The sequence below is a fragment of the Eufriesea mexicana genome, unplaced genomic scaffold, assembly GCF_001483705.2.
Source record: "Eufriesea mexicana isolate 0111107269 unplaced genomic scaffold, ASM148370v2 scaffold2977, whole genome shotgun sequence".
NCBI lineage: Eukaryota > Metazoa > Arthropoda > Insecta > Hymenoptera > Apidae > Eufriesea > Eufriesea mexicana.
In genome coordinates, this window is record NW_016911052.1 from 152,407 (window position 1) to 175,577 (window position 23,171).

Here is a 23,171-nt window from a genome sequence, read left to right on the forward strand (position 1 = left end):
GTAATTTAAATGACAGGATTAATAAGTATATTAATTCTGGATATTGACATAAGTTGCCATAATTGATGTGACTATTAAGTTTGTCAATTTTGGATATTGACATAAAGTAATTTAAATGACAGGATTAATAAGTATAGTAATTCTGGATATTGATATAACTTAATATAATTGACGTGATTAATAAATATTTTAATTCTCATTATTAAAATAAGCTACCATAATTGACGTGACTAATAAATATCTCAATTTTGTATATTGACATAATTAACTTAAATGACAGGATTAATAAGTAATTTAATTTTGGATATTGACATAAGTTGACGTAATTGACAAGACTAGTAAATTATCTTAATTCTGATTATTGACATAAGCTACCATAATTGATGCGACTATTAAGTTTGTCAGTTTTGGATATTGACATAAAGTAATTTAAATGACAGGATTAATAAGTATATTAATTCTGGATATTGACATAAGTTGACATAATTGATGTGACTATTAAGTTTCTCAATTTTGGATATTGACATAAAGTAATTTAAATGACAGGATTAATAAATAATTTAATTCTGGATATTGACATAAGTTGACGTAATTGACAAGACTAGTCAATTATTTTGATTCTGATTATTGACATAAGCTGCCATACTTGACGTGACTAATAAATACCTCAATTTTGGATATTGACATAAGATTACTTAAATGACAGGCTTAATAAATATTTTAATTCTGGATATTGACATAAGTTGACATAATTGACGTGACCAATAAATATTTTAATTCTCATTATTAACATAAGCTCCCATAAATGACAATACTAATAAATATTTTACTTTCATAGACACGAGAGATCTATGTTTACATTTGTGTCATAAAAATTTGGTTTTGTTTGCACGATTGTCTCCGGTTGATCGGAGCAATCCTAACTTACTGACTCGCGTCAAAATTGCTCGAGCGAGACGTCCTGTCTCGTGACCAGCGCTCGTCGTCTATCGCGCCGCTTCGTGACCTCTCCAATTCAACCGCGCGAATACAATTTAATAATTCCCACTAGCTGTGCCCGGTCAACTGCTTTTTTCCCACTCGTACAGTCCTCGGAGATACCCTTTAGCCTCGCTCTGCTCAGCCGTGTTTCGATCGTCTCTCGATCGGTTCGTGCCGCTTACGTCACTCGGAGAAACCATGATTACGAAAATAATCGATTGACAGTCGATCGACGAAATTCATTCACCAATCGATTATTATAATGAAATCAAATTGAAAAAAAGGATTTTAAAATATTTCGATTCACACGTGAGATACGTGTATCGAATAATTAATTGTCCCATATGAATATTCAATTTCGAATATTATTTCGAAATAAATTTCAAAAATCTCGATAATCGCATATCATTATTAAAGTGGTCATTACGTTTACTGATAAACACACAAAGAGCACTAATTTCACAAGATAACTGCACCTATGTGTCACTTAAATTACCCCAAATTTCTGCTAGTACACTATACAGTACACTGCACTATACCAGGCTATATTATATTATACTACAATTTATTACTGTTTTAATTTACATTATACCATATTAGGTTCCACTGCATTACATTAAAAATAATAGTTACCTGTGTACATATAGGAATACGATTTAAAAGAAAATCGCATAATTTTAATACGAATATTTAATTTCGAATATTATTTCGAAATAAATTTAAAAAATCTCGATAATTGCATATCATTATTAAAGTGGTCATTACGTTTACTGATAAACACACAAAGAGCATTAATTTCACAAGATAATTGCACCTATGTGTCACTTAAATTACCCCAAATTTCTGCTAGTACACTATATAGCACACTACACTATACCAGGCTATATTATATTATACTACACTTTATTACTGTTATAATCTATATTATACTATATTAGGTTCCACTACATTACATTAAAAATAATAGTTACCTGTATTTAAAAGAAAATCTCATAATTTTAAACTGCATACATATGCGTTTACTTATCACGAGCTTCATTCCGAAAGCAACATTTCATTTGAAAAGCTACCACGCTCGAAGGAAGGTTCCCGAAGCGAAATTACTCCAAGACCCTAGATCATCTCGCGACCGCAGAGCCATCTGACGTCACCAGACGTTCGGAGCTGTCGCCCTCTCGAGCGACACGGCCGTTCTATCATTGTCCCGCGGCGATGCAGCGCGCGAGCGACGAGGAACGGAGAAAGTATCCTTTCAGCCGGCCCCAGTCGTGCGACTCCCTTTCTTTCGCCGTCCGGATCCCAATGGCCCGGAACGTGAGAGAGCAGCCAGCCGATAGTCTTTACGGTGGTCGCGTTTACGGTCGATTTTCCAGCAACGTCGTAAACGTATATACCTGCAACTCGCTCCCGTACGGTCCGTAAACTGGCGACACGATCGGTGTTCGTGAATTTCGCGACGCTCGTGGGAACCTGACACTTCGATCTTCCGTACCCCGTTCACGGAGAGATGCTGCGTTCGATCGGGTCGATTTGGAAGCAATTGATGGCCGAGGAGAGTTTAGAAAGTTGTTGGCAGTCGTTGGTGCTTCGTATGACTGGCTTTTGCACTGGCTTTTGGAAGGGGTTGTTATAAAAGTCAGGCAAATTGTACGTTGCTGCTTGATTGTTCAACACGAGGGGAAATAGAGATGGACAATTTTTCAGCCAGGTTTAAGAAGCGTATCTACGTATTGGATGATCAATCTCCCAAATCTGTATTCAATTTCGAACCAAACTTATGCATGACTAAAATTATGCAGTTAATAATCAAGATACCTAGTCATCTTCCCATTAAACATATCTTAGCCTAAGTCCCATATAAGTATTAAAAAGTATTTGCCTAAAAATCACATTTTTTAAATACATTTTCTTACTGTAAAATTCTATTGCACTTTCGCAGTCAGTTTATTGATAAAATCTTCCTAACCTAGAATAGAAGTGTACGAATAATACACTAGCACACGTTGCGCCCTCTATAATCTATATTTACAATGATCAACATGATGAATAGTCGAAAAGGAAATATATTTTTCCTTTTGACTTTAATAATAATTCGTGACCCATATGGGACGTGTTTATTAGATACAACAACTCCCCTGTAGACCTTAGGAGTGTGCATATTAAGGATCCAATAAGGATCTAATTAGCCATAGTGTAACCAATCTACCTGGTCTAACAAAATCGTGAAGATAGGACACACGAATTTTCGTCATTTCCTGACTGGTCTATCAAAGAGAGTGAGCAGGGTCCCAAGGCCTATGTCAAGATCCTAAGGTCTACGTCAAAACCCCAAGTATCACATCTAAGACACCAAGGTGTATATCAAGACAGCAAGGTCCACATCAAGACCCCAAGGACCACATCAAGACCTCAGAGACCACATTTAGACTCCAAGGTCTACACCTAGACCCTGAGGTCTACATCAAGACCCCAAGGACCACATTTAGACCTCGAGGTCCACATTTAGACCCCAAGGCCTACATCTAGACCCTAAAGTCTACATTAAGTCCCCAAGGACCATATTTAGACCTCAATGAGTGGATAGAGATCGTAAAAGCAGGCAAATTTGGGCCCATTAAGCCAGATTTAATCCAGTACTACTGTATTTCGCGATGGAATTTAAAATATCGGTAATGACGTACCTAGAATCGCAAGTGGCGACGATGGTAAGGAAAACAAGATGGTGCATCGTCGTCGAGAGTAGCTTCCTCGCAAGCCTGGAAGCGATCCCGATTATAGCGTGGAGCTGTCAGGTGATTCGCGGACGACGACGATCGATCCCTGCGATCGACACCATCCGGCTCCATGTCACCGAATTCGGTCGATACGCGAACGTCGATAGTCACTTAGCGGCTCATCAGAAGCTGCTAATCTTAATTCGCTTATCGGATTATTCGCGGTACTCGCCAATGGAGATGTTCCGCGCTCGGAAGATAATCCGGTCGGTATGTTAATTCGCCGGTGGGACACGTCGCGGCGCTCCTGTTTCTTTAATGGCGCTGCACTGCTGTCCGTCGGCGTCGCGTCTCCGCTTTGCGCCTCCCTTTCCGTTTGTTTTACGTTAATAATAAATTTTTATGGAGTGACAATGAAATGCTTACGCGGCCGCGGAACAGTTATAAAAGTTATAACGGTGTTGTAAAACCTTAATGGTATAAGATGCTATCTCGAACTTGTCAGATATAACCTAACATTACGTCGCTAACCTGACATTAGTTTGGGACTGTAATCTGTAGTTAGAAAACATTATACTTGGGTGGAGAGAACTAGTACAGGGGATAAGGATGTTGCTTTAATGTATTATCACTTGTTACTATTTGCTCGTTTATGTAAAAAGTATATCGTTGTTGTACCTCAGTGTCCAGTGGCACCTTGATTATCCGCCATATTGTATATTATGGGTATTATCCAAAGTAGACTTCTGAATAATTTGTTATTTACCTTCGGTGTTACGAAAAATAGGAATCGCGTAGATATTGCTCGTCTTTCCACGAAACAAAATCAACAAAATGTCAATTTTTCTAAATTTTCTTATCGTGCATACGACAAAAATTTTTGTCTTCTTATTTCTTTTTTATTAAACCATTTTGTCACATCGATTACTATATTATGTTAAATATTCTGATCATTCGTTGCGTATTTTACTGGAACAGTGACATACATACGGATGATATGTAAGACAAAAGAAGAGCATGATTCTAGTGCAGAATGGGTAGGCTAAGTGTAAACTTAGATATCATAGACTTCCTCTAGATACGGATCATTAGGCGCACATAACCTTCTTACATCTATGGTTGTGCAGATATTTTCTACCCCTTGGTTTTTAAACCTGCGATCTACAATAACTCGGTAAGAAGTCATCTGGAACAAAAGGTCATCACTCGCCACTGCCAAAGCAAGAAGTTGAGCTAGTGGCGCGTCCTCTCTGTGGGAGATCTGGAAACTACTACCAGGGGACAAGAAAGAGCGCGGCCAATCAACCTCACGCTCTATCAGGTCGAAAGAACTGGCCAGAATTGTCCTAGGTCTCTCATGAAATAGCTGAACTGTAATTGCAGGAAAGATACTAAGAATTTCAGGAATTCCGATGGTTTTGTAGTCTAATGGCCTCCACGTCTTCTTACCTATAAATATGTAGCACTTCTTCGAGCAAAAGTATTTTTCCTTGATTCGAGGACTTTTCATGATCTCTCCCTTTGCTGCCATCCTTGATAATGAACATCAAGCAGATGAAATGGATCCTCCTTATTTCGCTTCACCTTTTACCTTCCGTAGAGCTACAGGGTCCATAGCTAGTTGAGTTGCTGTCTCTTGGCGAGTCCTGAGCATATCCTTCATGATATTCTTGGGAGGTCAAGGTCCTCGTATCTCATTACCTTCTGCATCACTGCAGGAGTCTGAGCCTCTCTTCTAATCACTGAGCCATCAGGCACATTTGCAATACTAGCCTCTCTGCGTCATCAGGGTCCAGTCCTCTGACACACAATATCAGCTGTGCAGCAAAGTCACGTGATAAATTCAATATTCTCCTGGGTCTGGAATAAATTAGCCGATGCATAGAGAGTCTGTTCTTCAAAGCTCGTCAGAATTTCTACATTTTCACAGACTATTTACATTCCCTAAGCTTAACAAAAGTCAGGAGACAAAGTGCCTAGTCTAGTTACTCCACAGACAGGTATAGACTATGAGAAACCCCTAGAATTCACAGTTTATCGAAGTTCCCTTATTTCCAAAGATACTACAGCGATATTGACCCCAATAAATACAATCTGAACTATGAAACAAAACAATTGGCCTAATTACCCAACAGACGAATATAACCAAAGATTGACAGGTGTGCATAGAGACTCTAGACCCCAAAATCTGCAGCTTATCAGACCTTCAATGTTCTCAAAGACCCTCTGCGAACGTTACAGCCGGCTAACTTACCTCGCAGACAGGTACAGGCCACGAGAATCCTCGAATCGACGAGGATTTCGAAGCGTACGCCACGAAGCGAGATAAAGAGGTCGTCGACCACGCCGCCGCGGAAGATTCGCGTTCGATAGCGGTCCAGGGAGCGGCCGTTCCTCGTCTCCACGGATATCCCTACCGCCATCTACCTTGCACTGTCCCCGCATAATCTCCATCCAGCCATAAGTCTCTCTTACCCAGGTCTCGTCTGGCGAAATGACCGGTATTTATCTCGGCGTAAACGCGATCGCCGGCGTTTAATTGCCGGATTTGATGCAGATGCGGTCGCGTAACGAGCCGGCCTCTCTAACGAGTGCACTCTCGATCGCGATCGCGATCCGCTCGCTTTTCTTCCCCCTTTCTGGCCCCTCGTGGCCCGCGTCCGCTTTCTAGACGGTATACAATTTCGAATGTCACGCGATACCGCTCCCCCAAGCTTCTGGCTAATTCACCGTTCCTCGATCGCCGCGCGTCGATACGTCCCGGTAATTGAGATCGATGCCAGATCAATTCGCGATGATAAACAAACTTACCCGTGAACATTTTTCTTCTTCATTTTCTTTTTCCTTTATTCTTTCCTTTAGGTAGCGTGGTTTGAAAGCTTGACCAGAGTTGTTCTGGTTAGTTATGGGATTTCCTTGGGAAAACTAATTAGAGATACATCGGGGCCTGGTTCCCCTGTTTGGTGACTCGGTGTGATCGTTTTTCAGTGCCGATTTTATCTCTGCTATGTAGACTTCCTGGAAGACTTCGATGAAGGTCATGTTAAGATTTCTTTCTTTTTAATGTTCATGTAATGACATGTTCATCGATGTCAGTCCCGTTTCACTGGGTATGTATGGGTTTGTGTTAGCGGGGATTGTTAATTAGTAATTACGAAGTACTGACCAGTTGATCATTGATGATTGGTAGTTATTAATTGTTAGTGGAAGATTTAAAATTTGGAATTGGTGATTGGGGAAGTAAAAAATTCCACTTTCGCTAACGAGTGCATACATTCCAGACATCGGGATTAGTGCGGATGAAATTCCAGCAATTCAGCACGAGGTATAACAGAAGATCGTGATGGAAGAATGCTCCTCAGCATGGTCGCGGTCACACGACATAAAACGCGCCAAGAAAACGCATAACCCCGAAGCACTAAAACCACCAAGAAGTCACACTAATAGGTGACAGCGTCCCGTTTCGTCCGCGCCGTGAACCTAGAGCTCCGAGTCCTCGACACATGTCACGGGTGAACGCCCTCGGTTGCACATGCTTCCATATTCACCCAGCCTGATCACGAAGACAAAACGCGAAGGAAGATCGTGCGAAGATTCGATATTCGTAGGTAAGAAAATTCCTCGCAACTTCGACCGATCTCCGAAGCAATATGGCGGCGGAAACTTTCACCGATCGTCGAATCAAGACGGGTACAGTATTTTTCACCAAACTTTGATTCAAGATGGCGACGAAATCTTCCACCGATCTTCGAACCAAAATTGCGACGGTATCTTCCACCGATTTTCGACCCAAGATGGCGACGGAAACTTCGACTGATCCTCGATCCAAGATGGCGGCGGTACCTTCCATCGATTTTTGATTCAACATGGCGACGGTATCATCCACCGATCTTTGATCCAAAATGGCGACGGTATCTTCCACCGATTTTCGACCCAAGATGGCGACGGAAACTTCGATTGATCTTCGATTCAAGATGGCGACGGTACCTTCCACCGATCTTCGATTCAAGGTTTCCACGGTATTTTCTATCGATTTTCGACCCAAGATAGCAACGGAAACTTCGACTGATCTTCGATCCAAGATGGCAGCGGTACCTTCCATAGATTTTTGATTCAAAATGGCGACGGTATCATCCACCGATCTTTGATCCAAAATGGCGACGGTATCTTCCACCGATTTTCGACCCAAGATGGCGACGGAAACTTCGACTGATCTTCGATCCAAGATGGCAGCGGTACCTTCCATAGATTTTTGATTCAAAATGGCGACGGTATCATCCACCGATCTTTGATCCAAAATGGCGACGGTATCTTCCACCGATTTTCGACCCAAGATGGCGACGGAAACTTCGACTGATCTTCGATCCAAGATGGCAGCGGTACCTTCCATCGATTTTTGATTCAAAATGGCGACGGTATCATCCACCGATCTTTGATCTAAAATGGCGACGGTATCTTCCACCGATTTTCGACCCAAGATGGCGACGGAAACTTCGACTGATCTTCGATCCAATATGGCGCCGGAAGCTTTTACTGATCTTCGATGCAAGATGTCAACGAAAACACGCACGGGGCAGGTCGAATGACCGCGATTCGATTCCCTTTGCCAGATCGGCGCTGTAAATCCCTCTGTGGGGGGCTAACGACGACGAAATTCCTCGCGGCCTCTCGCGTTAATTCGCTACGACTCCGCTTAATTGTCCGGGGATAATTGGACCGGTAGCGTGCAGCGCCGATCGACCGGTGTCACTCTTGGCCTCACGGTGCTTTTCCACGCTCGTGCAGCTCGCGGAAGGAATTCGTGTACGGGTTATTGATATTCAAATGAGAGGTCTCGGTGTACCGCGATTCCATCGATTCTGCTGATACTGGTAATTAATTAACCCGTTAGGCGAGCTGGCTAGACGATCGGTTGGGTATGTGTGTACATATGTGCCGATATTACGAGTCGAGTTTTCAAAAGGTGATTTGATCTTCCTTTGGTGCATGACGTAATGATGGATAGAGTCACCTGTGTTTTAGTTCTTCGGGCAGTTTGAAATTTATTGCGTAAATCGACGGATTGTAGAACCTGGGTGGTTTAAATTCATGAAAATAATTGAGCGATGATATGAAGTAGCTATGTGAATTTGAGAAAATATATGGAAGTATATGGGCCAATGTAGGAGTGACTACAATGATTAGGCCTTAAGAATTTGGATAGACCGTGATATCATTTTCTGAGTCTATGATTTATTTACAGGTTCATTTACTTGCCAATTTTTCTTTCCACCCCTTCATCAGTTTATTATATCATCTTGATTTAATCCTCGAAATTTTAATTTAACATCTTTCCAAAATATCAAGTTTGGGAACCACAAACTATACTATAAAATTATACTATGACCAAAGACAGCAGAAAAGTTAACCCTCATTCTACGTCACTATGTGATTCTCTATATTTTAATTTAAAATGTTTCTAAAATATCAAACATCTTTTTCCTTAATTAAGAAAATGGTAGTCACGTGAGAACCATAACCTATGAAATAAAATTTCTTCAAACTTTTCTTTGCGGTTCCCAAACGGCACCCAATTGGGTCGATCAAAAGAATACACAAGAAGTAAACGACAAAACATGAAACATATCACAGTGACGTTCACGCCCCTAGTAACCTTAAAAGAACCAAAAACCTATTGGTTAGAGGAAGCCTTTCCTCTCGGCACACCTAACTCAACATAACATAATCACAGTCAATTACAGCCTTTCTCCCGACACTCCTATAACCCGCAACCAGAACCCAGATAACCGGAAAACCTAGCTACCGGTATGAGTCACTCCTCCAATTCCCCAAGATCAGCGAGACCTCGATTCTCCATCATTGGCCGACGATGACACAGCTGGCCGGCATAACCGTATTTTGCCCTCGGACTTACGCATGCTTGAGCACGCAAAATGCGGCCCGATGATCCTCCTCTTAATCACGGAATCGTTTCACCGACCAAACCTCTCCCACCTTCTCCATCTTTCTTCCTCTTTCACTGTTTTTTCTACACGGCGAGCAGGTTGTATCGATAAATGAATTGTGCATACTCGGGCCACGGCCTTATCTCGGCACGCTGAATCACTACCTGCCGGCGGGTTGCACTGCAGAGGATGCATCTTGTATTTATTCATACAGTGAGGGACAGAAGTATTCCTATGGTAAGAATGTGAAAATAAGAAGAACCTTATTTTATAGGTTATTAATTATACTAGTGTATATGTGATCTCATGTTGAATGTCTAAGTTGGGAGTAACAAGTGTAGAGAAAAAGAGGATGACCAAGGTGGTCAGGGTACTTTGTATCTTCTGACCTGAAGCGGTCAAAGATTTGAAGGAAATATTAGAGCAGAAGAAATTAGTTATGGTAGTTTGTAACTTGTAATGGTTACAGTGTCCAGGGGGATATGAGAGAACAGAAATTTGCTATGGTAGTTTGTAGATTGTAACAGTTGCAGGTTTGAAGAATATAGGATGCAACAGAAATTGACTATAGGTAGTTTGTATCTTGTAATAGTTGTGGACCCGAAAGACATATGGGTGAACAAGAATTGCATAGAATGCTTTGTAGCTTATAATAGTTGCAGGTTTGAAGAATATGTGAAGCAGTAGAAGTTGATTACATCAGTTTGTAACTTGTATTGGTTGAGGATTTGAGAAGCGTATGAGAGAATAGAAATTGACTGCAACAGTTTGCTTGTCACTTGTAGCAGTTGCAAGTTGAAGAATACGTGAAGCAGCAGCAGCTTATTACAGGCAGTTTGTAACTTATGATAGTTACAGACCTGAAAAGCATATGAAGCAGCAGGAACTGGATATACTACCTTGTAGCTTGTAATGTTTGTCAGTTTGAAGAATAAATTAAGCAGTAAAACTTGCCTACCGTACTTCATAACTTGTTACAATTGAACATTTGAAGTAAATGTAAAGAAACAGAAGTTGACTGCAGTACTTTGTAACATACAACTGTTGAAGATTTGAAGAAAATATGACAGAATAAGAATTGACTATATTCATGGGTAACCTATCATAGTTGGAGATTCATAGAACAGTAGTGTTTCATTGGGACAAAAATTATCATCTATTAAAAGTATTAGTGAGCTAATAGCAGTCATTAATACCACTGAAACATTTTTATAAGAATTGGATATTACTATATTTCAGAACAAGTTTCACTTGTAACCTAAAATAATCTATTCTTGCTAATGACAATCAGAGGTACATAATGATGACTTAGTGTAAGAAAAAGAGCTGAAATATTTTCTTCTTTATAGTAATATATAAATGACAGTATATTTCAAGATAATAAAGGGATATTTTTATATACAAACAGCAGAATAACATAACCATATTACCTACAAGATTTTGTCATGAATTTTCAAACTTTAATGATAAAAAATATAATAAAGATATTATGGAACATACAGATTTATAAATAATGTAAATGTAATGGTAATGGTAATGTAATGTAATTGAATAATTATGCAAATCACTTGCAGAAAAAGAGAAAGGGAAAGCACAGAAATTACTTTAAAAAAAAGGAAAAAAAAATTACTTTGATTTATTGAAAAATGTATAAATAAATCATAAAAAGCTGAAATTCGATTCTTGTCCTGTTTCACATAATGCACTATGGTTTGGTTATTATTATCGGGAGGTTGACGGAAAGGCTAACAGGCAACGCGATATCCGTCCGCGTTTTACGTAATGGCCGCCGCGACGGCGCGCGAGGAAAATTATCTTCGACGTTAATCCTCGTTCCAGCGCACCCACGTCTCCCAGGACATTTCCATATTCTATCGCGATAAGCCGCGACCAAGGAAAACCGAGACGTTTTATGTCGCCGGCGCAGCGCGCTCAAGCGGAGATTTTTATTCTCCTTTGCGACACGGTGTCGTGTCCTTTGTCGCTGCTCACGGTGTGATTTTATAGTGGGAATGATTTCTGCTCGCGCGTTGAAAACGTTTGTTAAATAGTTCTGCCCTAGTCATATTATTGCTGCCATTTATTGGCACTAACTATTTCTCTTTCATTGGTATTAAACTACCTGAGTAAAATTAAAAGGTCACTAGAAAAATCACTAGGATCTTCAGATATTATTATCTAGTTAGAGAATATTGAATTATAGGTTATGTTCAACATTTTTGTAAGAATATAGTATATCAGAGAAGGAGAATTTCTTTGTTCGTGAATTTTTCTATTAGAGATATTGCAAAATATTAAAAATTAAGCCAGAAAATTATTTATACAAGATGAGTATACTCGCAGTTAAGTGAAGACTTTCGAGACACATGTTTATAGTGAACATCCCTCTGGTGGTGAGTACAGGAAAACTATCTAACATAGCACTGCAATAAAAATCTCAGTGATTATAACAAGTAATCAGTGCCAGTGCAGATGAAAAATTAAATAAAGTTACTATAAATAAATATAAATAAATTCATACACATTTGCAATTTGTTCTATTATAAATAAGAATTTTTCAATGAAGAGATTCCAACTGAAAAAGGATTAAGTATCTTTTTACCCATATTTTCCGAATAAAATAAATAAATAAAATGAATAAATAAATTCACACGCATTTGCAATTTTTTCTATTATAAATAAGAATTTTTATTTTAAATATTCCAATTGAAAAAGGATTAAGTATCTTTTTATCCATAATTGCTGAATTCCTCATTCACCATGAACTAGAATTTCACTTGATACTCGATTAATAATTAAATACAAAATCAAACTAATTAACGTCATAACGAGACAAATATTTGCACGTTATAATAACATATTCTTACTTTCAACGAAGCAAATGAAAATTGAAATTGGAAAACAAGAACATCCCTTTCGTTCTTCAAATTTCCCGCGGATTCCGAAGCACCGATCACAGCTCCATCTCTCGATCCGTCAGTCAACCACGCTTTCACGCGGTTCTCAGTGGAAAATGTAAAAATGCGTAATAAGAAAGCCAAACGGAAAAAGTAAAATGAAGAAGCTGCAGAAACTTTCTTTCCGAGGGAGTATTTACGTGTAACGAAAGTGGCAGGTGTCTGCCTGGTAAAAGGGGTCCCGTTATAATAGAACAAAGTCGAAGCTTATTACGGGCACGCATGTCGTGGAGGAAATTAAACTGGCAGTTCTCACTGATTAACACTTGGACGCACGGTGTGGTACTTAATAAACGCTACGTGTCGACGTGGAACGGTGATTAATGAGTACCCGTGATCGGTCGAAAGTTACGTGCCAAAGTGTGTCTGCTGGCTCGCCAGGCCTCGCCTGAGAAAAAACTCAGCTGGATTCTCAGAGGGATTGAAATCACCGTGCCACGGTTTTCGGTGAGAGCGTGCGCGTAATTCGTTCGAGTTATTAATCGCTTCGCCCTTCCCGCCAACACTGGCCCTGCGTTAATCCTCAGCGTTTTGGCAAATGGCGGGAAAAGTCAGGTTAGGTACCACCGTTACGTACCACTATGCGGTGCATGAAAGTCCCTAACTCTGTGTTTGCTCGCACGAAATAGGATTCTGATTGATTTTTAATAATAAAGCACGGTAATAAGGAAATAAAATGAGATTGGAAAAATGTAGACAGATGGCATGTAATTGTCAAGTCACATAGCCTCGCAGTGGTCGAATCAGGCGAGTTTTTGCGAATTCCGATTGATATTAGTAGCGAGGTACAGTAATAAGAAAGTAAAATAAGGTTTAAAAAGTATAGACAGGTGGTATGTAATTTGTCAAGTCATATGGCTCTGCGGTGGATTAATAAGCTGAGTTTTTCTCGCTTTTGTGGTTTTTGAACGAATTAGTGTAACAGTATTTTAAATAAGCGCTAAATAAGGTTAGAGTGACAAATAGCAGCCTATATTTCTTCATTAGATGTACACAGCATTCCTATAAATAACGTTTGATAGGATTTCAAGCATCAGAGATAGCGCTCGGATGGTTGAGGTTAGGTTATGTTATAGGAATTAGCTTGTACGAGGTACAAAACAAATGTAATCTCGTGTACTCATTAACTTCGAGTAATATATTCAATTTAATAGACGAAAAAAACCAGCAGTGTGCACTGAAGGACAGGAAAAATTGCTAGAACATATGTACATAATGATATGCAATAAATATTGAATGATTTTTTATCAGCATTTTTTCGCAGAGCCTACAAGCTAATATATATAATTAAACAAGCGAACGGTGCATCTAAAGAGGACAAAACATAACCAACATTTCAAATCGCAAGAGGTGGTATTTAATCCTCATTTTCACAAAGAAAATATACGAAATCGAGTAGAATTACAAATTCAAGGAATTTAAATCAAGAAAAATATTTCGAAAGACAAAATTAACTAGTTTTGAATGGCACATAATATAGTGTCAGTTTCTTCACCTTCATAACCTGAATGCATTTCAAGGTCAACTTTTACATGGAACCATATCTTTTTTGCATACTGATTAACGCATATTCTAATTCTCCATGGGAAATTTGAAATTTCGAAAACGTTCAAAGTTATTGATTTTTTCCTCTGAAATCATTGCATTGTTTAATCATATTTTGAGGTTAGGACACCGATTTACGAAGGATACTCTACACGTACAGGTTGTTGTGTTATAGGTGTATTGTATTGTTGGGTATCTGTGCAGTAATCTCAACTGGTTAGAAATGGTACCTTGATCTATGACGTGTAGCAGTAAATAGGTGGTAGACTGTTTGGCGTGTTAAAGAGACGCGGGTGTAGAGACTTGGGTTTCCTAATGGTGCGTGGTGTGATCGTTTCCTTGGGTTTCTCAGAGAGAGCCTGGGTATTATTGATAGGTTCGCTAATAGGTGTGAGAAAAGTGTTGACGGTCGATAAATCGAGTTGTAGAGGGAACTGGTTGTTTGGTAAGGCACAAAGTAGTTGGGTAAAGGAATTCGTGGACAGGTGGCGAGGCAGTCACTGCCACGTTACTTGCGTTTGTGATGTAATCACCGAGATTGCAACACGGTTAACTAAAATACCGTTAATGCGATTAAATTATCCATTATTTTCGACACGCCATTAAAAAATACGAAAGTTTACTCTCTTTTACTCGCTTTGCCGTCTCGTAGGACACGAAATTTAAATTTCCCGCGCAAATATTCGCCACGAAGTACGTATCAGAGAAGATTCGATGTTGGTTGTGGAAATATATCGATATATTTCCACGAGCTTGCGTTTTCGGGAACAAAATGGTGGAATAATTCGTATCGCGTGATGAAGGGAGATCATTGCAAATGGTTTCCACAAAAATCGGGATCATTAGGTGGACGGATTAAATACGGGCAAAAACTCACACTTTGTGTGTCAATTATCGAGTTTATCGGCAGTAACCGTGGGATTACGTAAGAAGCCGGACGCGCGGATAATCTGTGATAATGGCACCGACCGTAATTACCGTAAGATGGTAATTCCTCTCTCTCTTTCTCTCCCTTAGTCTTCGGTTAATTATGCGCGCGCAGGCAGCACGTAATGGGGGACCTGTTCTTTCCTTCTGAGCCGATAAACTTTCCCCGTGCGACATATTTCCTTTTCTTTGTGTACCACCGTCTTAATTTACTTCCCTTTGCTCGTATATCACGAACGAGGGCGCTGCAATCGTCACCGCAATGGCGGGGATTCCGGCAAGTGAAATGGATGGAAGAAAAACAGTCGATAAAATTTAAAATTAATAAAAATAGCAATGCACGATATCTTAAACAGAATAACACATACGATTCTGTTTTTGATTACTATTATTCTCCATTTAATGATAGAGTTTCGTTGCTATTAATTCTTAATGGTACACGAAAAATTTTAGGTTAGGAAGGTTTGAGGTTAGGAAGATTTATCATTTATACTCGTTGCAATTTTGCGAACTATAACCTCAAATTGAGATGTTTGATTTCCTGTGCTACTGGGTGCAAGGATCAGGTGCTCTAAAACTTAGATTTCAATAAGGTTGCAAAGAGTGTCAGTAAATGATCGTAGAAAGTTTCTGTAATAGATAACGATAGTAATGTTTTTGTATCGCAGTATGAAAATAATTATGATAATAAAAGTGCAATTTTAAATGTAATTTGCCACAGTAAATATATCGATTGTAATTATTTAGTGTACAGAAAAAGGTTGAAATAGTTTGTTCAAATACACGTCGAATTTTACTTTCCTTTTAAATTCCAGAGTCCGCGTTGCAAAGTGCGGTGTATCAGCTCACACTGTTATGTTATGTGCTTAATCATCTTATGATATGGTGCTTGTAAAATAGTCAGCAAAGACAGCAACACGAGACTTTGAGTATGATTTGTAAATAGGAAAGTGAAATCAGTTGTATCACATTAACCTTTCCAAGGCTACTAACACCCATATGCATTTAGTTTTTCCCAGTCTCTTTCGATCCACCTACACACAAACACATTCCTAATTAACCGATTAACACCTTCTTAATTAATTAAAAATAGAATAAATCAAATCGAGCACCGAGAAGAAAATTCGTTTAAAAAATTAAAAAATTAATTTCCGAAGGAGTATACACGTGTTCGAAACAGGTTTCACTGTCTGGAAAGCAAGGTCAGTTCCTTTGTACGTTCGTATGAACTCATTTCACCGTGTTTTCAACCGTTCGATCCGTTTCCCACGAATGAATCGTAGTAAACAAAAACAAGCCATCAATCATGCCGAAAGCTGGGCCGAAATCTTCCAGTTTTATACTGATCGAGGCGAGTACTCGAAATCACTGCACGCCAACGACGTAGCAAGACTTACCGGGGGAGCCGTGCACGAGGGGACAAATGGAATTCCAAGCGGGCCCATCGATCAAATCGGAGAGAGCCACGAGGGACAAATGTCCCCGGGCGGGCCGCGAGAAAGGTTAAGGTCGCCTCCGTCGTCGTCGTCGTGCTGCTCTTCGTCGTCCGGCATCAGAATTCCGTGGAACGTTATGCAACCGAGCGAGGTGAACCCGCCCGGTGCCCCCCGAGCGAGTCACGATAAATTTCCATGCCGTTCACCACTCCCTCCGCGAGGAAACCTGACCGGGTATTCATTTTCTGACGCGATTCTGCGTTTCAGGCTGAGACCTGGCTTATGGCGCAAATTACAGGAGAAGCCGTGTTAATTGAATGTTGCTTGGGACTAGAGATGCTGAATTAACGAGGCACTGGCGAATTTTTACTCTCGGTGTGCTAAAGATCATACGTGGACTTAAATTTCCGATGCTTGTCGCCATTTTGATTTTCGAAAGGTACCATGATTACAATTTTCATTAAGTTATAACCATACGTAATGTTATATTTGTCTGAAAGAGATTGGAACTTAATCAGATAATTTTGATTTTTCAGAGGTACAGTGGTTATAATTTTCTTTAACCTGTAACCATATGTATCACTATGTTTGTTTGAAAGAGGTTGGAACTTAATTTATCCATAATTGCATTGTAGTGAAAGATATTCAAAGCTTCAGTCCAATGTGGTATTTTGTGATTTGGGTAATATTGAGTTTAGGTGTGAGTTTTGACAGTTTGTGGTAAATGAGGAAAATTGACTTGTGATCTTTTGCACACTTGTATTTTAATTTTGTTTAGTCTATTATTGAACAAATCCCTTAATCTGTGTATAATCACAGAAGAAATTCTGCTACATTTCAAACACTCTGAAATTGTGATCAAGTATTAAGTACTATATAGTGATTTAAGTTTTCAGTTACTCTTCAGGTATAAAGGGTAATTGGTATTTTAATAATATTCAAAAGCTATAGTTTGAACTAAAATTATACAGTTTCATTTCAATATATTTTATTATATATAGTTTCCTAATTATAGTTTACTATAGTTTACTATACATAGTTTCCTAATTATAGTTAAGATACTATATAAGTATATAGTTTAAATATATTCTTTGAGCTAATTAACAATTGCTCTAGTCTGTAATTTGGAAGAGGTAGAAAATAAGCTGAAGTTGTGATCAAATATTAAGTACTCTATAGTGACTTAATTTTTCAGTTACTCTTCAGGTATAAAGTGTAACTGGTATGTTAATAATATTCAAGCGCCACAGTTTGGACTAAAATTATACAGTTTCATTTTAATATATAATTATATTGAAATGAAATACTAGATAATGTATAGTTTACTATATACAGTTTCCTAATTATAGTTAAGATACTATATAAGTATATAGTTTAAATATATTCTTTGAGCTAATTAACAATTGCTCTAGTCTGTAATTTGGAAGAGATAGAAAATAAACTCTGAAGTTGTGATCAAATATTAAGTACTCTATAGTGACTTAAGTTTTCAGTTACTCTTCACATATAAAGTTTAACTGGTATGTTAATAATATTCAAGAGCTATAGTTTGAGCTAAAATTATACAGTTTCATTTTAATATATAATTATATAATTATATTGAAATGAAATACTAGATAATATATAGTTTACTAATTATAGTTTACTATAGTTTCCCATATACAGTTTCCTAATTATAGTTAAGATACAATATAAGTATATAGTTTAAAATATTCTTTGAGCTAATTAACAATTGCTCTAGTCTGCAATTTGGAATCGGTAGAAGATAAATCAGGAGTGTGATTTAACAACGGTATTCCAGTAAGAAATACCCAGCAAGGAATACTGCCATTGTTAAGCACTCGTTTGACAGGACAAAGATACCCAGAGCAGAGCTATAAATCGACGTAATAACAATTTCTGCAACGCTATAGCAATCCTGATTCCCGATCCGTGAAATACATGTAACACCTGGATAATATCGTTCTCTGTCCAATTATCTCCCACAAAACTGCTCTCACGATCTCGGAAGATGTTAACTCGCTAATTGCGCAGTGACGAGACGCGTAGTTTGAAGGTTAGGTGACCGAGCTGAGCTATCGTGGCGACCACGTCGCGACGGTCGTCGAGTTAGTTGCTAATAAACGGCAAGAAGACATAGATACGTTACACCTGTGCGTGATCTCGAGCTTCTCGGGTTTCCTGCGATCAGCAACGATCGTTTCGTGCTTAATAGGTGTCATTTCTGAGCTGATGAGATCATTGAAAATCACGCGGAGAAGCCGGCTGGGAGATTGATTTACGAGTGTGACGAACAGACGTCGATACCAATCTCGTTGATGCTCTTGGAATTGAGTGCTTAGAACCTCTGTCTAGATCTTTTCCCTTTTATTACACCTGTCCTACCTTTATCTTTATTTGACAGTTTTATCGTATCCATTGATTTTCTACTTGAAATTGTCTCCTGTAATACTCCTTAACGCTAGAACTACCATCCCAGTGAAAATGACTGGTCCTAGACTTTTCCTTTCTGCAATCACCGAACGCATAATACATCTGCTTTAAGAATAAAATTGGTATCAACTCATATTATGAAAGAACTGTAATCGATATATTCACTCATATTGTGAATATATGCTGAAATTACTATAATCTGCGCACGTTATAGTTAGGTGCCCATTAAAGATCGTAGTTCTAGTGTTAATTTACACGTCTCTATCAATAATTTCGATTGGCGTCAGAGACAATCCCCTAGAATATATCAACACGTGCATTTTGAAAACGTCGAAAATTATCATTGTGAAAATAACTACAGATGACGCTCTTATAACACGGTAGATAAGTTCCTAGATAATGCCGTGTTGTGTGAGACCCAGAGCCAGCACAAAAAGAGGAATTACGTTTCGAAAACTTACTAAAAACAAATTTTTGTTTTATTTCTATATGAACAACTTAATTTTTATTAAAAATATAAACGTATGTACAACACAAAACTAAAAAAAAAACAAAAATATTATTTTAATTTGACGCAACTTTAATTTAATAAATTTCTTCGTCGTCACTGCTCATGTAACAAAAATATTATTTTTATTTGACACAATTTTAATTTAATAAATTTCTTCGTCGTCACTGCTCATGTAGAAGTACAGTGTAGTACAAAGGTTTTTGCAAATTTCTCATCGTGTTGGAGTGAAACCGTGTTATAGATTGCCGTGTTGTAGGAGGGTTCCCGCAATTTATAAATCGTGTTATAGGATGCCGTGTTGTAGGAGGTATATTAATTTAGTTGCAGTGCCAAGATAGGTAACCAAGTTTTAATTTCTTGGAATCGAAGTGTGTGTTGGTTTAAAGTATATATTATACATATACTAGCAAACTCTTCCATAGCAGGACCAAGCATTTCCTGGTCACGTAATTTCAAATGATTCGAATTAATTGCCTAGCTTTCTCCATATTCCTGCATAAATATTGGTTCAGCGGAATGAAGGCAGCAGTGACAGCAATCACATTTCCATAAAGTTGGTAAATGGGACGGAAATAAAATCTCGCGGAGGAAAACTGCCGTCTTATCAAAATATCCTTACCAGTCGTCGCGATTTTTATAAACAACTTGTAAAGGAGTGCAGATACAGCGGCGTTAAACGCATTCAACGACGGTCCCACCGGTCGCTGGAACGAGGCGCAGTTACCGGGCGTATTAGCAGGGTCCGATAAGAAGCGAGTCGAATCGATTCTCGCGGCGACTCGCCTCCCAAGAAGCGGCCGAGTCGCGCACGGCCCCGGTGACATCGTGGCGCGCCGCTTCTGGGCCTAATTCACCGCGACCAATGCGTAATGCGCGGTTGAAAGCGGCCTCATTTGTTACGTGGCACCGGGGACACTAGCGTGGCTGAAAAAAGGCTCGGCGATCCGAGGCTCGCCCACGGTGCCACCATGATCTCCGCCATTGCCAGTGGTTCGTGTAATTTCGTGTATTTCACATTTCCTTTTGAAGGATCACGGGATTATGGGATCAAAGTGATGCTGGTAGTGATATTATTTTGTCGTTACTATTATTATTATGTATTATTACATTTATTATTTTTAGTACTATACACCGTAGTTAAGGTTGCCAACATACGTCACGTTGTACAGAAAGGATAGAGAATAGCTTGGAATAATAAGGATCGTCGATTCTTTTATTCGATAATACGCCAATGCGGCTGTATTATCATCCTCCATAACCTCAAAAAGTATGTTTAGCGAGAGTACTAATCTTCAACCACTGATGTGACGTCAAATTGGCTAGGTGGCACGCTAAATTATTATACCTGTGCTAAAATTGAAAAGTGTATTTCCTGTTTATGAATTACCATAATATAATAAAATTACGTAGCGAATAGTGCATCACACACGTACGTGAACTATGTGTGTGAGCAATGGGAGGTTCTGGAATTTGAAAAATTTTAAATAGATCAAAAAATCCTAGCTGTGTTATTATCACCCTACATAACCTCAAAATGTATATTTAGCGAGAGCACTAACCTATAACTGATGACGTGACGTCACATTGGCGCCGGTGTTTATTGTTGGTGTTTTAAAATTAAAAGATATATCTCTTATTTGTTAATTATCGTAATACAATGAAATTTGGCAGTAAATAGTACACACAGTTATTTGGGACTTGAAAAATATCGCAAGCAGTATTACACACAGCTTAGGCCGATAATGAACGTGAAACGATTAGCTGTAATCGGTACCGTACACGGCGAGTACTTGACATTGAGCAACCGTATTTATCCTCGCGAGCTTAGGCTTAATTTCAAAACAGGCCTCGCTGTCGAACATCTGTCGGTCAGTTTGAAACCCCGTCGAAATACTTCACACTCTGCAACATAATATTACGCACGAGTCTCATGTTCAGACAAAGGTCGAAAAAGTCTCGTGATTTCCACGTGCTTCACAGTTCGCTGCGCGCAAGTTCCCAGCGCTGAGAGCAGCCATTTTTATCCAGCACGCGAATAAATGATTTATTCCAACGGCGGTCGCGACAAAAATACGCGCATTCTCACGCAGCACGCGCGCGCGCGTGCGCGCGGGAGTTGACTTTTCGAGCGGAATGCTGCACGGCAACGGGATCGGGAAAGGAGCGATCGGGACAAACGCAAACGCTGGAATTCCTATCGTTTATTACGAGACAATGCGCGCGCGCGCGCGCGGAACTATCCTACCCTTTTACCACCTTTTCTTATTAGCCGGCGGCTGCCGCGCAAATGGCAAGCGTTACGCGCAGGAAACTCGAGATAAAGCAACGATACAACCGGATTCCCGGATACCCGTCGCTATTAATCATCCGCAGCGACTTTTCAGCGATGAGCGTTCGAATCGACGCGAGGTCGTGGATGAGGACCTTTTCTCTTTCGCGACGGGGATGGTTCGAGGTTTTCGAATATTTCGTGGGGTTAGAGGTTATGCAAGAGTTACCACGTTGTGGGAGATAATACGGGGATGATTTGTCAGCCGAGATTGATTTTACTGTTCGCCCAGAGTGAGGTTAGAATGCCAATATGGCGGCGGGAAATCGATTCTTCGATAAGTTCGTCAATGAGTTACTAGTCGCTCGGAATTTTTCGTTAGGTAATGTATCTATTGTGAACATTTTGTTGCGTAGAAATTGTTTAAGATATTTCTATCCACAAAGTCGTGGAAATTCCTCTGTTTCGTTAAAATCGCTAACCCTCTCTGAGGTTATGATCTTTGCAACAGGTTATACAGTTATGTTATAATGGCTTCCGAAATTATCTGTCGAAAGCTTCTATACTCACTCTGCGGGGCCCAATATAAATATAAAAGTCGTAATGCATCGCAAAAATTTCTGTTTTATTAAAATCGTTATCCCTTTTGAGGTTATGATTTTTACCATGGTAGCAACAACAGGTTATACAGTTGTATTATAATTTCCTAAGAATTGACTTCCTAAATTATTTCTCAAAAGCTTCTATACTCACTCTGCGGGGCCCAGTATAAATATAAAAGTCGTAATGCTCCGTAGAAATTGCTCTGTTTTATTAAAATCGTTATCCCTCTTTGAGGTTATAATTTTTACCATGGTAGCAACAACAGGTTATACAGTTGTATTATAATTTCCTAAGAATTGACTTCTTAAATTATTTCTCAAAAGCTTCTCTACTCACTCTGCGGGGCCCAGTATAAATATAAAAGTCGTAATGCACCGCAGAAATTGCTAATCGTTATCCCTCTTTGAGGTTATGATTTTTACCATGATAGCAACAACAGGTTATGCAGTCATTATAATTTCCTAAAGAAATGGCTTGCCAAATTGTCTTTCAAAAGCTTCTATACTCACTCGGCGGGGCCCAGTATAAATATAAAAGTGGTAATGCACGAGTCTAATAAACCCAGTCGACAATCTACTTTTCGTTTTCCCAGAAACGACAGGGGCGAGTGTTAATCACGTCTTGTTTTTCACTATCACGTCAACCATTCAAATCCCACGTAACACACAAATCAAGACTCTTTCCAATAGTCGTTTCGCGGCGGTATATCACGCGAGCGTTTTCATGCAGAACGCGAAATTCCCGGTTTCCCGGAGGCAAAGGTGAGGATCGAAAGTAAGGTGACACGGTTTGGCCTGACAACGGGACCGTGTGGTCCGCTCTCTTTCCCCCACCCCTGCGCTCGCCCCAC